At 31.3% G+C, this 18604-nt stretch overlaps 1 protein-coding gene across 1 annotated transcript in view; it reads right to left on the bottom strand.

Moving 5' to 3' along the window:
- The window catches only part of LOC142342159 (uncharacterized), a 41164-nt gene extending 27559 nt beyond the window's left edge, over positions 1 to 13605 (bottom strand). The window contains exon 1 of the mRNA XM_075393362.1: positions 13304 to 13605. The gene's annotated coding sequence lies outside the window, so the exon portion shown is untranslated. The remainder of the gene's footprint in view (positions 1 to 13303) is intronic.
- Positions 13606 to 18604: the final 4999 nt, after the last annotated feature.

Raw genomic sequence — 18604 nt, 5'->3', positions numbered from 1 at the left:
TCTTTGTAACTACAAGTTGAATGTAGCAACGTTAAAAGTATCATCCAACCAAACTTTTGTCAGCGATCTTTATTTGCTTTATTTACTTTATATCTTTATTTGTCAGTGATTTTTATAATAACGACTGCTTCATCAGTAGTCGGTGTTATCAATAGAACTAAAAAAAGAAAAAAAGTACAAAGGAAACCAAAACCCATTCGTCAAAAGAAAATTGTTTCTATTGGAATTTTATGCGATAATGGGAGAAATGTGTTGTCAAAAAAAGTACTTGATTGGTTGTCTGTACAATTTGAGATAACCTTACAAAGCTTAGCCGAAGAGAGTAAAATGAGTTTTTTCAAAAAAAAAAATTGACAGATGTGAAAAAGAAAAATTCTGTGCAGAGTTTTATTAAATAAAAAAAATTTATTGTCAGCAACCTTTATTTACTTTATATCTTTATTTGTCAGTGATTTTTATAATGACGACCGCTTCATCAGTAGTCGGTGTTATCAATAGAACTAAAAAAAAGTACAAAGGAAACCAAAACTCATTCGTCAAAAGTAAATTGTTTCTATTGGAATTTTATGCGATAAGGTGAGAAATGTGTTGTCAAAAAAAGTACTGGATTGGTTGTCTGTACAATTTGAGATACCCTTACAAAACTTAGCTGAAGAGAGTAAAATGAGTTTTTTCAAAAAAAAAAATTGACAGATGTGAACAAGGAAAAATTCTGTACAGAGTTTTATTAAACAAAAAAAATTTATTGTCAGCAATCTTTATTTACTTTATTTACTTTATATCTTTATTTGTCAGTGATTTCTATAATGACGACTGCTTCATCAGTAGTCGGTGTTATCAATAGAACTAAAAAGAAAAGTACAAAGGAAACCAAAACCCATTCGTCAAAAGTAAATTATTTCTATTGGAATTTTATGCGATAAGGGGAGAAATGTGTTGTCAAAAGAGGTACTTGATTGGTTGTCTGTACAATTTGAGATAACCTTACAAAACTTTGCTGAAGAGAGTGAAATGAGTGATTTCAAAAAAACTGACAGATGTCGAATAGAAAAATTCTGTGCAGAGGTTTATTAAACAAAAAAAAATTAAGTGATTTCATATTAACGTCTTTCTTACTACGAGCTGAATGTAGCAACGTTAAAAGTTTCATACAACCAAACTTTTGTCAGCCATCTTTATTTACTTTTTTTACTTTATATCTTCATTTGTCAGTGATTTTTATAATAACGACTGCTTCATCAGTAGTCGGTGTTATCAATAGAACTAAAAAAAGAAAAAAGTACAAAGGAAACCAAAACGCATTCGTCAAAGGTAAATTGTTTCTATTTGAATTTTATGCGATAAGGGGAGAAATTTGTTGTCAAAAAAGGTACTTGATTGGTTGTCTGTACAATTTGAGATAACTTTACTTAGCTGAAAAGAGTGAAATGAGTTACATCAAAAAAAAAATTGACAAATGTCGAATAGAAAAATTCTTTGCAGAGTTTTTTAAAACAAGGAAAAAATTGATTTCATATCAAGGTCTTTGTAACCACGAGATAACAATAAAACCTAAATTTTTTCTATTGGAATTTTATGCAACAACGGGATAAATTTGATGTCAGAAAAGGAACTTGATTGGTTGTCTATACAATTTGAGATAACCTTACAAAGCTTAGCTGAAGAGAGTGAAATGAGTGATTTTAAAAAAACTGACAGATGTGAAATAGAAAAATTCTGTGCAGAGTTTTTATTAAACAAAAAAAATTAATTGGGGTCATATTAACGTCTTTGTAACTACAAGATGAATATAGGAACGTTAAAAGAATCTTCCAACCAAACTTTTGTCAGAGATCTTTATTTACTTTGTCTACGTTATATCTTTATTTGCCAGTGATCTGTATAACAACGACTTCTTCATCAGTAGTTGGTGTTATCAATAGAACTAAATGAAGAAAAAATTACAAAGGAAACCAAAACTCCATTCGTCAAAAGTAATTTGTTTCTATTGGATTTTTATGCGATAACGGGAAAAGTTTGTTGTCAAAAAAGGTACTTGATTGGTTGTTTATACAATCTGAGATAACCTTACAAAATTTAGCTGAAGAGAGTTAATGAGCTATATAAAAAAATAACAGATGTCGAAAGTTTAGTTTTCTGAGTTTTCAAAAACAAGGAAATTAATTGATGTCACATCAACGACTTTATAACTACGAGCTGAATGTACCAACGTCGAAAGTATCATCCAACCATATTTTGTCAGTGAACTTTATTTACTGATAAATAGTTTTCAAAACTTGCATGGAATTAGAAAAGTTCTTTGTTCCAGATATTATTTTCTATTGATTTCTTTGATATCTTGAATGCTAATTGTGATTGAAACCAAAATGAGCAAAAATTAACAGTGGAAGTCTTTTCTAGATTTTGGCCAATGATCCAGAGAGTGAAGGAAATTTAACAATGTGATTTAAAAGACTATATAATTATGCAAAAATCATTAAATGCTCAGCACGTTATCAAAAAGTACACCGAACTCTCATTCTTTATCACTCTATTGGACATTGGAATTTTCAAAATTTTGTACTGTACATCAAATAGGGTGTTTCAACAGTTTTTAGGTCTTTGCAGACGGAAAAAATTAGATCAATTTAGCGAAAGTTAATGATATAAAACTACTGTTTATGAAAAATTGTCCATATTAAGATGGCAGTAAGAATCAGGACCAGACCAATCTCATTTCCAAAAAAGTACGCAAGATCTTTGTCTTATTTTTTATTACTTTAAAATTGAACTAATTTCTAGCAAGATTAACTAAAAATCAGAATTACATTAGTGTATATTGAATGGTTTTCAATTTTCTTTTAATTCTACGGTAAGTATATCAATCGGCCAAAACTGACTGAACAAAAAACGCAGTTGAGCATCAGAACAACAAGGATGCTCGTTAATGTGCGTTCGCACATGATGTTCCGACCCGAGCTCATCTATATTTTTGACTAATTTGTCAACCAAATGAAGAGATAATCGAAAATAGATGTTCCGCAACCAAACTAATAATTGAATTTAAAAAAAATCCACGCTTCATTATAGCGCCCACGCAATCTGCCATTAAAAGGACTACGAGAGAAAAAAAGCAAACAACAAAAAAAGCAGAAACGAAAATTCCAATTTCGCGGTAAAAACTCAATATCTAAGCTTAAAAGCACCTAGAAAATCCTCAAAAAGAAATTGGATGGAACCTAAACTACACAAATTTACTTTTTTTAAGTACACTGCAGATGGGAATTTTCCATAGAGACTTCGTAACAAGTCGACAGAGAGAAGAAATAATAAGGCAATATTCAAAAAATAATCTATTTTTTTAAATCAATTTATTCATAATCTTTAAAATCATTAGCTTTTCGCACAAAATTCTGAAAAAATTTATCGAAAAGTCATTGCAACTCCGATAGGACCTGTTTTGGTTAGCGTAAGTCAGAGATACGGAACAAAGATCCAGAAAAACACAAAAATTGCAAACACTTTGCAAAAACGCAAACTATTGATGCCATTATAATCATTAGCATTTAACTGAAGGCTATGTATTTTTATTTCAATTGTTGTTTAAACGAGTTCTGCTAACATTTTAACAAAAAATTTATTATGTTCATATGGGCCACATTTCAAAATCTTTAGGATCTGTTACTAAGCGAATATGCTAAAAGAAGAGAAAAAGAAACACAAAAAGTGACCGCTCAGAAAGCTTTTATAAATCACATATTGCTCAACAAAAAACATCAATTTCGACATATAATAAGGGGACAAGTTTAATTTTGGTTTACCAAGAATTGGATGCAAGCTCTCAATAATGAGAATAAATTAGAAGTTGACGAAAAGAAAAAAAACTGACAAATTAAACTATTTGAAAACAAATAAAATCATAAACTCTGAGACTCTTTGCTATAAAATGACAGCTTTGATTAACTCCGTGCATTTAATCCTCAATTAGATGTTTATGAGACCAGCCAGTATTTTACGGCTAGATGAAGAGAAAAACTGTCAAAAGCAGCAAATTAAAAAAAAATCGAGAAAAGTGTCGAAGCCGTTAAAAAAACTTTCGATAAAAAACGTTTTCCTTTTCATATATTTTTAGCAGCAATAGGGCTATTTTTAACAATAAAACCTAAACTGTTTCTATTGGAATTTTATGCAATAACGGGAAAAATTTGATGTCAAAAAAGGTACTTGATTGGTTGTCTATACAATTTGAGATAACCTTACAAAACTTGGCTGAAGAGATTGAAATGAGTGATTTAAAAAGAAAATGACAGATGTGAAATAGAAAAATTCTGTGCAGAGTTTTATTAAACAAAAAAAAATAATTGGGGTCATATTAACGTCTTTGTAACTACAAGATGAATGTAGGAACGTTAAAAGAATCTTCCAACCAAACTTTTGTCAGCGATCTTTACTTACTTTGTCTACTTTATATCTTTATTTGTCAGTGATCTGTATAACAACAACTTCTTCATCAGTAGTTGGTGTTATCAATAGAACTAAATGCAGAAAAAATTACACAGGAAACCAAAACTCCATTCGTCAAAAGTAATTTGTTTCTATTGGATTTCTATGCGATAACGGGAAAAGTTTGTTGTCAAAAAAGGTACTTGATTGGTTGTCTATACAATCTGAGATAACCTTACAAAAATTAGCTGAAGAGAGTTAAATGAGCTATATAAAAAAATATCAGATGTCGAAGAGAAAAAGTCTAAGTTTAGTTTTCTCAGTTTTAAAAACAAGGAAATTAATTGATGTCACATCAACGTCTTTATAACTACGAGCTGGATGTACCAACGTTTAAAGTATCATCCAACCAAAATTTTGTCACTGAAATTTATTTACTGATGAATAGTTTTCAAAACTTGCATGGCATTAGAAAAGTTCTTTGTTCCAGATATTATTTTCTACTGATTTTTTGATAACTTGAATGCTAATTGTAATTGAAACCAAAATGAGCAAAAATTAACAGTGGAAGTCTTTTCTAGATTTTGGCCACTGATCCAGAGAGTGAAGGAAATTTAACAATGTGATTTAAAAGACTATATAATTATGCAAAATCATTAAATGCTCACCACGTTAGCAAAAAGTACACCGAACTCCCATTCTTTACCACTCCATTGGACATTGGAATTTTCAAAATTTTGTACTGTACATCAAATAGGGTGTTTCAACAGTTTTTAGGTCTTTGCAGACGGAAAAAATTAGATCAATTTAGCGAAAGTTAATGATATAAAACTACTGTTTATGAAAAATTGTCCATATTAAGATGGCAGTAAGAATCAGGACCAGACCAATCTCATTTCCAAAAAAGTACGCAAGATCTTTGTCTTATTTTTTATTACTTTAAAATTGAACTAATTTCTAGCAAGATTAACTAAAAATCAGAATTACATTAGTGTATATTGAATGGTTTTCAATTTTCTTTTAATTCTACGGTAAGTATATCAATCGGCCAAAACTGACTGAACAAAAAACGCAGTTGAGCATCAGAACAACAAGGATGCTCGTTAATGTGCGTTCGCACATGATGTTCCGACCCGAGCTCATCTATATTTTTTAACTAATTTGTCAACCAAATGAAGAGATAATCGAAAATAGGTGTTCCGCAACCAAACTAGTAATTGAATTTAAAAAATCCACGCTTCATTATAGCGCCCACGCAATCTGCCATTAAAAGGACTACGAGAGAAAAAAAGCAAACAACAAAAAAAGCAGAAACGAAAATTCCAATTTTGCGGTAAAAACTCAATATCTAAGCTTAAAAGCACCTAGTAAATCCTCAAAGAGAAATTGCATGGAACCTAAACTACACAAATTTACTTTTTTTAAGTACACAGCAGATGGGAACTTTCCATAACGAGACTTTGTAACAAGTCGACAGAGAGAAGAAACAATAAGGCAATATTCAAAAAATAATCTATTTTTTTAAATCAATTTTTTCATAATCTTAAAAATCATTAGCTTTTCGCACAAAATTCTGAAAATATTTATCGAAAAGTCATTGCAAATCCGATAGGACCTATTTTGGTTAGCGTAAGTCAGAGATACGAAACAAAGACCCAGAAAAACACGAAAAATTGCAAACACTTTGCAAAAACGCAAATTATTGATGCCATTATAATCATTAGCATTTATCTGAAGGCTATGTATTTTTATTTCAATTGTTGTTTAAACCAGTGCTGCTAACATTTTAACAAAAAATTTATTATGTTCAATTGGGCCAAATTTCAAAATCATTGGGATCTGTTACTAAGCGAATATGCTAAAAGAAGAGAAAAAGAAACACAAAAAGTGACTGCTCAGAAAGCTTTTATAAATCACATATTGCTCAACAAAAAACATCAATTTCGACATGTAATAAGTGGACAAGTTAAATTTTGGTTTACCAAGAATTGGATGCAAGCTCTCAATAATGAGAATAAGTTAGAAGTTGACGAAAAGAAGAAAAACTGAAAAATTAAATTATTTGAAAACAAATAAAATCATAAACTCTGAGACTCTTTGCTATAAAATGACAGCTTTGATTAACACCTTGCATTTAATCCTCAATTAGATGCTTATGAGACCAGCCAGTATTTTACGGCTAGATGAAGAAAAAAACTGTCAAAAGCAGCGAATTAAAAAAAAATCGAGAAAAGTGTTGAAGCCGTTAAAAAAACTTTCGATAAAAAACGTTTTCCTTTTCATATATTTTTAGCAGCAATAGGGTTCTTTTTAACAATAAAACCTAAATTGTTTCTATTGGAATTTTAAGCAATAACGGGAAAAATTTAATGTCAAAAAAGGTATTTGATTTGTTGTCTATACAATTTGAGATAACCTTACAAAACTTAGCTGAAGAGAGTGAAATGAGTGATTTAAAAAAAAACTGACAGATGTGAAATAGAAAAATTCTGTGCAGAGTTTTATTGAACAAAAAAAAATCAATTGGGGTCATATTAACGTCTTTGTAACTACGAGCTGAATGTAGCAACGTTAAAAGTATCATCCAACCAAACTTTTGTCAGCGATCTTTACTTACTTTGTCTACTTTATATCTTTATTTGTCAGTGATCTGTATAACAACAACTTCTTCATCAGTAGTTTGTGTTATCAATAGAACTAAATGCAGAAAAAATTACACAGGAAACCAAAACTCCATTCGTCAAAAGTAATTTGTTTCTATTGGATTTCTATGCGATAACGGGAAAAGTTTGTTGTCAAAAAAGGTACTTGATTGGTTGTCTATACAATCTGAGATAACCTTACAAAATTTAGCTGAAGAGAGTTAAATGAGCTATATAAAAAAATAACAGATGTCGAAGAGAAAAATTCTAAGTTTAGTTTTCTGAGTTTTTAAAAACAAGGAAATTAATTGATGTCACATCAACGACTTTATAACTACGAGCTGAATGTACCAACGTTTAAAGTATCATCCAATCAAAATTTGCCACTGAAATTTATTTACTGATGAATAGTTTTCAAAACTTGCATGGCATTAGAAAAGTTCTTTGTTCCAGATATTATTTTCTACTGGTTTTTTGATAACTTGAATGCTAATTGTGACTGAAACCAAAGGAGCAAAAATTAAGTGGAAGTCTTTTCTAGATTTTGGCCATTGATCCAGAGAGTGAAGGAAATTTAACAATGTGATTTAAAAGACTATATAATTATGCAAAATCATTAAATGCTCGGCACGTTAGCAAAAAGTACACCGAACTCTCATTTTTTATCACTCTATTGGACATTGGAATTTTCAAAATTTCGTACTGTACATCAAATAGGGTGTTTCAACAGTTTTTAGGTCTTTGCAGACGGAAAAAATTAGATCAATTTAGCGAAAGTTAATGATATAAAACTACTGTTTATGAAAAATTGTTCATATTAAGATGGCAGTAAGAATCAGGACCAGACCAATCTCATTTTCAAAAAAGTACGCAAGATCTTTGTCTTATTTTTTATTACTTTAAAATTGAACTAATTTCTAGCAAGAATAACTAAAAATCAGAATTACATTAGTGTATATTGAATGGTTTTCACAGCGTGTCAAGCTTCAGCAAATGCAATAACAATAAGTCAGCCACTAATTTTTTCTTAAGAAATCCAAACCCAATATTGCACTGGCAAACGGTTTTGGCAAAAAACGTCTAATATTAGTAAGAAATTATACCAATTATTAACCAAAGAATGAAAAATACCTCTCTTTTAATTCTATGGTAAGTATATCAATCGGCCAAAACTGACTGAACAAAAAACGCTGTTGAGCATCAGAACAACAAGGATGCTCCTTAATGTGCGTTCGCACATGATGTTCCGACCCGAGCTCATCTATATTTTTGACTAATTTGTCAACCAAATGAAGAGATAATCGAAAATAGATGTTCCGCAACCAAACTAGTAATTGAATTTAAAAAATCCACGCTTCATTATAGCGCCCACGCAATCTGCCATTAAAAGGACTACGAGAGAAAAAAAGCAAACAACAAAAAAGCAGAAACGAAAATTCCAATTTCGCGGTAAAAACTCAATATCTAAGCTTAAAAGCACCTAGAAAATCCTCAAAGAGAAATTGGATGGAACCTAAACTACACAAATTTACCTTTTTTAAGTTAACAGCAGATGGGAATTTTCCTTAACGAGACTTCGTAAAAAGTCGACAGAGAGAAGAAATAATAAGGCAATATTCAAAAAATAATCTATTTTTTTTTAAATCAATTTTTTCATACTCTTAAAAATGATTAGCTTTTCGCACAAAATTCTGAAAAAATTTATCGAAAAGTCATTGCAAAACCGATAGGACCTGTTTTGGTTAGCCCAAGTCAGAGATACGGAACAAAGATCCAGAAAAACGCAAAAAATTGCAAACACTTTGCAAAAACGCAAATTATTGATGCCATTATAATCATTAGCATTTATCTGAAGGCTATGTATTTTATATCAATTGTTATTTAAACCAGTTCTGCTAACATTTTAACAAAAAATTTATTATGTTCAATTGGGTCACATTTCAAAATCATTGGGATCTGTTACTAAGCGAATATGCTAAAAGAAGAGAAAAAGAAACACAAAAATTGACCGCTCAGAAAGCTTTTATAAATCACATATTGCCCAACAAAAAACATCAATTTCGACATATAATAAGTGGACAAGTTTAATTTTGGTTTACCAAGAATTGGATGCAAGCTCTCAATAATGAGAATAAGTTAGAAGTTGACGAAAAGAAGAAAAACTGAAAAATTAAATTGTTTGAAAACAAATAAAATCATAAACTCTGAGACTCTTTGCTATAAAATGACAGCTTTGATTAACTCCGTGCATTTAGTCCTCAATTAGATGCTTATGAGACCAGTCAGTATTTTACGGCTAGATGAAGAAAAAAACTGGCAAAAGCAGCGAAATAAAAAAAATGATCGAGAAAAAAGTCGAAGCCGTTAAAAAAAACTTTCGAGTAAAAAAATTTTCCATATCATATAATTTTTTAGCAGCAATAGGCTTCTTTTTTAACAATGCGACTTCAAGAAAACAACAGGTATGAACCATTTTATTAAAACCACGATACTTTTGAGAAAACCCATAGAGTCAGCGCCATTAAAATCAATTGCTTTCAACTGAAGTCAATGAAATGGCTAAGTTATGCCTCGATGGATACAAAAGGATGTTATTCATTCATAAGTTATCACAGAGAAATGGCATTAAGTCTTATGACTTTGAAAACAGCAACGAACACAATTAGAATCCAAACTATCTAAAGAAAAGCGCAAATAGAAATTCTCGAAGCCAATTAAACCATAAGTTTTTCTTTTAAAATTTTATCTATGGTCCCTTTAACGTCTTCTCTTGCGTTGGCCAACGAGAATATTAGGATAACGTGATAAGAATTAAAAAGAAAACAAAAATTATCTAAAAACTAAAACACAATCATGAAAACACGTGGCATCGTAGCCATAAAACACTTAGTTACACAAAAAAACCACTTATCAGATTAGTCTTGGGTGGAGTAGAAAGTAAATGGGTACTGTTTTTTACTGAGAATGACCTACAGCTCACGAAAACAATTTTAAAGATAGTTTAATCTTCAAAAAACCTTTTCAAAGTTTTTTTAAAGTCTTAACAGCCATTTAGATTCAATGGCTTTCAACGGAAATCAATAAATACGCTAATTTAATCCTCGAGGGGAATACAAAGTTGTATTTCATTTTTTATAGGTTGTGAATAAAGACATCACAATAATTATTATGACTATGAAAACAACGACAAATACAGCCGAAAACCCAAAAATTTTAGCAAAATAGTACGAGAAGAAGGTGTCGAAGCCATTTAAACCACAAGCTTTTCTCTAATAACTTTATCTACGATGCATTGAAGTTAATGGGAACTATCGATATTATGCTAATGTGATAATCTTTCAACAAGAACCAAAGTTACGAAAAATATATCCACATTTAAAAAAATTTGTTCAAACTCTTTGCATCGAAGTCAAAAATCAATAGTCAGCAGATAAACAGTTAACCAAATTATTTTGGTTGCAGTAAAAAAGAATGGCGGCCTTTAGTTACAGAGACTAACTTATAGTTCAAGAAAATAAGTTTTTATGATCGGTTAATGTTCAAAAACAATTTCGAAAAATTATTTTTAAAGATTTAACAGCCATTAGATGTGCTCTCGAAGCACTATATAGGTTCACTTAATGCATGTTACGAAACAGATTGCTCTTTTTGTTAACAGGTATGTGTCTAAGGACTCCAAAACTTTAACAAGACCTCCAAAAGAAAATCAAAAACTAAAAAACTTCAAAAACTTAGAGTCGAAGCTAAAAAAACACCAGGGATTCCTTGAAAACCAATATTCTTATCATTGGGTATCATATGACTGCAAATGACGTTTGCCATTAACGGAACCTTGATATGAAATAAGAGTAATCTCAAAATGATTAAAAACAATAAAAAATAGGAAAGTTTTCTAATAAAACAGCTCTCAAATTGACTTGAGCTTTTATTTGATACGAAACTTCCCTAAGAGACCTGAACTTGTCGTTTTTATCGTCTTTCGTTTATGGGTAACGTAAAATTGTTTCATTTTGTAGAGCAAAATGTAATTTTCAATTAATATTGTTTATAGAAAAAGATATATGTTTGTACGAATATTACTCAAATACTATGCAAATACTCCATGATCACACAAAACTTTAATCCTAGAAAATTGCGAAATTCAAAAAGATCTTTTTAATTTCGAATTCTACGCTCGTCAGGCTGTTTAATGATACCACTCACATTTCTGTACGATGGATATATCGATCGGCCAGAATTGACTGAACAAAAAAACCCATTTGAATATATAGTTCCTCCCCCCACAAGTTGGGCCGGGACAATAAACTTCAAACCCGGTTCAAGGTAGCGCAGAACTATGAAACCATTTTAATGCAGGAAACACGTAAAGGATCTATTAATATTCTCTTAAGGAGAAAATCTCTTTCATCACCGCACAAAGGTTGATAAATTAAAACAAATATTATCAGGAGTGCGCCAATTTTTGCTGAACTTTTGAAGTTTTAAATCGAAGCATTACATGATTAGTGAAAATTAAATAAAGCGTATAAAGATGCTAAAGTTATGTAAAAAGGTAGCTCAGTGGATTTTCTGGTTGATTTGAAACAGAATTCAACAAATTCAAGCTCCTTGTGTGTTACTTGATAAACGTTTCTTTGTTCAAAATGTTTCTATAAAAAAGCTAACATACAAATTCAATTCAACTGAAGTATCTATTCGATGAGTTTATTTCGCCTTGTTTACTCTGTATCTCAATCAAGCCCATAATATTTGCTTAACCTGTGAAATTCGAGTCCTATCAACTGGTCAAAAATGCGACACATTTAGGCCAACCAGGTGGTGCGTAATTGAAAAAAAAACGGAAAACAACTAAACGCGGACATATTATCAAAGCCAAGAAGTCGTCGGTATGTTCCTTTTTAAGCATACAAAATTTTTCCTATGTTTGCCTTGAAAGCAATACTTATTAAATAGCAGTTTTAGCTTAACTTTTCAATCAATATTTTCTCACTTTTCGCCAAATACGTCAATTTGCTCTCAAAAAGTTCTTTTGGTTCGAAAATTGCATCTGTTAAAATTGCGTTATTAAATACTTGATACATAATACATCATTGAAATGTCAAATTTTGTTAAAAACAAAGAGATTTTGTCTTGAACAGAACAGATTGCATTTTTTCTTAGTAATTATTCTATAGTTCCCAATAACCGCCAAAGTTTAGCTTGTGTGGACACCGAACAAGCATTGGTTGTCCATTTGATCGTATTGCAACCCAAAACTTAAGTGATCGTTTGTCCGAACTCAAAATTTTTGCTTTTTAAAGGAAACCATGTTCCATTTTTTTCTAAGAACTCGAACAGTTCCATTGCTGGAGATTCGTGTTTCAATTTCATCACCAACAACAGCACTCTTCTAGAACGAGAAAAGATTTTCAAGCATATTGCTACACAATTTTGAACAAAAACTGCCTTTCTCTTCAAACTGTCTTCATTTGCAGCATTTTTTGCTAAATCTTCTTATTTTTGAGAATTCATTTAACTGTACCTCTGTAAATCGTGTTTTAGCATAAGAAAGCGTTATGGGTAAACTTGATCTGTTCCAATAAGGTTTTGGAATCTGTTAAAACATCGTTAACTTTTTATTCCTTTTACAGTTTTTGCGTCTTGCGCTTAATTCTTTGGCCTCACTAATAATTTTTTTCAGGTAGAGTTTGCATGCAAGCATAGCACCGGATCTTGAGTTCAAGTTGAGCTGTTCATGTATTTTAATTGATGAAAATCCGACATTGCGTAACAACTTGAAAAACAATGAAAAGTAACTTGGTAACTATATTTTTTGTTCCAGAGGAGAAAAGGAGAAAGACATTTCTATTAAGATTCTAAATTTCACACCTTTATTCACTCATTGGCGCAGTTAATGCTTATTAGGCAGGATTCGTGTAGAATTTTTGTTGTACGTAGTTTTTGGTATCATAGTTATATGATTGCATAAAAGAGTTGTTTATTAAGTAATGACGTAAGTAGAAATAATAAATATAAAAACTTTTAAAAAAATTTAAAAACTTAAAAAATTTAAAAGAGGTTATATATCGATGTGTTAAATCATTGTGAATATTCAAAAAAATATTCAATTGTTGTTTGAAGAGGTGTAACGTAATGAACTATCGCAGCGAAAAAGAGACGGGTATAATAATGAAATAAATTCCCACTAATAAAAATCAAATACTTGTCAGCCTAAATAATATTTGGAGAAAAGTTCTCACTCGACAGCAAATTTTTTCTGAAGCAATTTAAGCATTGTCTGATGTAAACAAATCTATATTTTACTCGTAGTACTCGGAAGTGTAATATTTTTGCAGTAAGGAGAAACTAATTTTCAGTACTCCTCTTAAAAGCAACCAAAATCAATTAGAGTTTGATGATATCAGCAATGAAAGTATTGTTAACGAAGATTTATTGATAGCCTTGTCTTCTGTTGGTATAAAATCACGAAATGGAATAAAAGATCAGTTGAAAAATACACGAATATATTCTTGCTAGCATAGGCATGTTACATACCGCACTATTTGACAGCTGCAGGACAGTTGCCAAGGCAGCTACAAGTCAAACACCTGTAGGAAGCTGATGACAAAATAGAATCAATGGAAATGGTACACATAAAAATCATTCTATCACAATTGATATTCCAATAAAACCACTGAAGCGTGGTTAATTTTTCCTCCAGATTAAAGCAGATCATTGAAAACAATAACAATTGATCCTTTTCTGTTTGATATTGGTAGAAATCTTTTTCTGCTTGACAGAATGTCTGAAAATGTTCTAGACTTCAGTCAGATTAGATCTGCTTGAAACAGGATCATTATTTTTGCTAAAAGTTTTCAAAATTGGTGTCTCGGTTTCTAGACCAAGCGGGCTTTGTGAAATGCTAGTTTTCGCTGCTTTATTTTTTTTGTAGCATTGAATCCTTGCCATAGAGCTAAGAAAACTATGCAACAAAAGCTGAGAGCGAAAGCATAGGCAGAAAAAACTTTGCATAGGACTTTTTAGGTTTTGAAAAATTACCGTATAGAAATTTGCATGTATTATATCAGCGTAGTTATACAAATCAAGGAGGCCAGATATTATGTTCGTACTTCGTTCATGCAATTTCTTGGCTTTATTGCCTGCCAAATGAATTAGATTCTCACTTGTGACACTTGATGGATTCTCGAAAGCAGAAAAAAGAGGGACGTATATACCAGTAAGGTCATAGTGTTTTATTTAACTAGAGTGGGAAAAATGAATTGAACGAAACGTATTGTAAAAAATTCAACAGAAAACAATTATCAAGCAGAAAAAAAGTTTTTTCAAATCAACGCTTAATATCGCCAAAGAAGAAGCAAAATCTGGGCACGATATAGCAATACAAATGAAGGATACAGTTGATAAGTACATGAAAAAGCTGAAACCACACCGTGTTCAGATCTGCAAAATGTCATCAGTCAATGACAGTTGCTATGTTAGAAACAATAGAAATCAGGCAATTAGAAAACTTAATGAGCAACTGGAAATGATATGGACCTGGATGGTCTCTGTCCGTGGTCAAAAATTGAATGCCATGAAATACGATTATACATAACGATATCTCTTTTGATGAGTTCATCCGAACATTAATGGCACCAAAAGCTTATGAACAATATTCGGCACTATGAATTCATGAATAACCTACCTGCAGCACACAATGTGATCCTACCTCAAAAACCTTCAAACTATTTCTATGACTTGATTTGAATAATGTGAAGAATACAGAATACGAGAGTTTGTTTTTCCAAAAAATAGCCCTACGTTTTCCTGAAAAAAGTACACAAAATTATCTTAACGGTCATTATTAGTTTTAAACTAAAGCAAGATATTCTGTATACAATCTTGTGTACATTTGATGGTGAGCTGGAGTGAAAACATTTTTTTTCGCCCCAAAGCTGTTAGTTTTCTTTACAATTTGGATGAGAAAAATATACTCTCTAATGGCAATGTTGAAGAAAATCTTGGAGCATTATCGGCCTCAAAATTGTCGAATTTTGACAATATACTAGATCCATCCAAATGTGTTTAAATATCTGTCTTTTTAATGCGCGTAGCATAAGAAATAAGTGTGATGACCTCTCAAGCTTGCTTCAACAACTAGAATTGCAAACTATACATGTATCAAAAGAAACATGGAGTATCGAACAGCAATATTCTAAAGTCTTTACTTTCGAAAAATCCTCCAAAAATGGGAGTAGAGTGAGGTGTGGGTAATTGAGTTTGATTTCAACAACACCTCAATTTTACAAGGAGAAAAGAATCTGAGATTGCTGATAGAAAATTTTTTTGAACCAGTGTCAATTTGGCTCTATACGAATGAACCTCTGAAAAATCTAACCGAGTAAAACTTCTCCCCTTTTCTTCAGCGTTGAATCATATAATTCATTTTCTCTTAAAAATATTTTTTTAATATGGGGACTACAACATTGAACAATTCAATAAAAAGACAAAAATGCTTGATAACTTTACAACTGTTCTGACACTTAACTCCTACACGCATCAGCAATATTTATCGATCGGTTATCGATAAATATTTGTTGACAAAAATCCAATTGAATAGTGGACATTTTTTATTCCGGTCATTGAGTTCAAACATAACGTCAAATTTTATCACAGTAGTTTATAAATTACAGGGAGGAACGCAGATCAATCTTTTTCAAAATAAAAACGTGAATTCTCTCTCTGGGCGAAAACTCAATAGAGATTTCTTTTTTTTCGGATTGGGGACCTATGTATTGGCAAATGGGAAATCAACCAAATTCTCTCAAAAGTAAAATTTTTTCAACGGATTCAAATTTTCGTAACTTAGTAATTCAAAAACTACAATTTGCACAACGCAAAAACATTTCTCAATTTTTGACGCAAAACAAGACCTTAAAACCAAAAATGTATTTCATCAATGAAAATTACGAAAACAAACCAAAAGTATTAAGGGGACTGGGATCGAAGCAATTTGCAATGCATTTATCAGATTTTTTCGGAAATGGTGTCTTCGTTCATCCTAATAATCAATGAAAAACTGGAGCACTGTACTAGAAAATAAAATTTCAGATTTTTGACTTTAAAATAAATCTGCAAAACCCTTGACAGTTTAGACAACAGTAAATAACCTGGTCCAGGGTTTCTCCATGTTTGGTCCTTAATGACGGGAAAATATGCAATTGGTACGCGTTTGCAGTTATTTCTTAATCATTGTATTCACTTCAAAATTTTCCAAGTGATCCAAAACGTGATAAAGTCGTACTATTTCATAAAAAAGTATCAACCACACAAATGAGCAAGTATCGACCAATTTCGGTCACACAAACTTCTGCTATACAGTTTGAATAGCTTATTTTTTAATCGAAATAATGGATTTCATTGATAAAAACAATCTATTGAATGAAGAAACAATATGGAGTTCAAATCAAAAATTTGTAGCTGAGACAGTAGCTCTGCAGCAGTTTTCTGGCCTTGCAAATGCGTTCAACTAAAATTCGCCCAAATTTGTCCTGAAAAAGCAGAGTACTTCTACTTCCTTGCATCTGCAATTATTTAATAAAATCATTTCTCAAAGAACGATCACATTGTGTTAAAATGGGCTCAATGATGTCATCATAAAATTTTGTTAATCAAGGAGACACTTTTTCTTTTTCATATTAACTATTTCTCGAAGAAAATCACGGTTGCGCCTATACAATTTGTAGACGATACTAGTATTTTATATTGATACGAACCGGGAGAAAAAAAAACTTCTGGAAAATCTGGGAACGTTTGAAGGCAAAGAAATAAAGTCTCCTGCTAATTTTTGTTTTTTAGAAATTTACCTTGACCCAAAATTGTCATTTGAAGTTTATCAAAATGTAGTTTTAAGACAAATGGCGGCTGCAATTCGCTCACTCTATCTGGCAACAAACCATTTTCTGAGGAAATAAGGCTTCATTTTTTTGTCTTTTTTCAATTGTTATTCAGTGGAGTTTTTTTCCAAACATTATTAGCAAAAAAACATACAGCGTATGAACCAACTGTGGCATTAAAGTGTGTTATATGCGTTGTAGATTTGGTCATTTTCATGATTGTTTTCTCAAATATCCTGTCCTACCAGCCGGTTTAATTATTTTGAAGTTTAGTCAGTTGAAAATTCACACAACGTTAAACAAGTGGATAACGTCAGAAACCTTCAGAAAGTGTGCAAATCGGTGACAGTTAAAAAAGACAGAACGGCTGATAACAGGAACGCAAAAGTATAATAAGCGGAGTAAAATATCTTTCATTTCGAAGAGCATACAAAAATGAAAGAAGTTACCCTTTAATGTTAGAGCGACGGGAAAAATTCTTTGCAAATGAATTTTAAAACCGATTACTTGGGAAGTCAGCCTGAAAATATACGATTAGACAGACAGTTAGTATGATTTGGGTCTGCTTTCTATATTTAGAAGAACAAACAGTCTAATGGATAATATTAATGAATAACCAGATGATTTGTATAATTTTGATTAGTTCAATTTATATTACTGGTTATGCTGAAGACATGTAAATTTAATCTTTCGGTTGTATTATTAATTTACATAATTGAAAAAAAATAAAATAAATTTCAGTTTTCAAATTCTATCATAATTATATCAATTCTGAAATCATGATGTTTTTGAGCACCATTGATTTTCAAGTAACTATCTAGGGCTAGATCGGTTTTTTTCTTAAGTAAAGTAAATTAAACATTTCAAATCAGATTTAGTACATGTTTGCAGAAATCATTTGACTGAGTGAGGTGGGTCCTGAAACCTCAAAAACGATTAATATTTGACATTGAAGACCCTGCATGTTCATTGGCAATTGCCCCCAAGCAGAAAAACTCAACCTCAGAGTCTTAAAATTCAGTTAAAAATGTCTCTCTTCCAATTCGTGGCGCCTGATGAGGTTGTCGTAACATGAATCGAGGAATACGCAGTGTTAGGAAAAATAAAAGGTTTTCTCAATCGCAGCATTAAAAATTGTTTAAACGATGAACTGACTAACAGCTCTTTTACGAAAACAACGACTTTTGATAGTGAACAAAGCATATCAGCCTTAATACGCAAGATAAATGAAGAATTTTTTTTAATCAGGACAAATATCTTGCAGGAACGGTTGGTGCTATAGTGCACAAACACATTGAAAACTGAAAACACCAATCAAATTAGCGTAAGGCTCAAAAAAATGTAATGGAGTTTAAAATAATTGACAACATGAGACAAAACAACAAAAAAGCAAATAGTGCTATCATTCAAAACTTCGCTACCTTTTAAAAGCAACCGTTGAGTAAATTTTACAAAAGAATGAGTCCAATATTACAAAAATTTGAACCAGGACTACTGAACGGAGAGATTCGACAAGAACGTTTAAAAACTTAAAAGTTTAGATTACACTGAGCCATGGCCATGGCCCGCGAGGCATTGCAAATGATTATATTGCCAGTTTAAGAATTCTCTTATCTGTTCATAATTGGGCTTTTTAATTTTTCATGTGCCAATGGACGCCATAAA

This window comes from Convolutriloba macropyga, chromosome 7, assembly GCF_964194025.1.
Source record: "Convolutriloba macropyga chromosome 7, txConMacr16.3, whole genome shotgun sequence".
NCBI lineage: Eukaryota > Metazoa > Xenacoelomorpha > Acoela > Convolutidae > Convolutriloba > Convolutriloba macropyga.
This window is presented reverse-complemented; position numbering and strand designations above follow the sequence as displayed.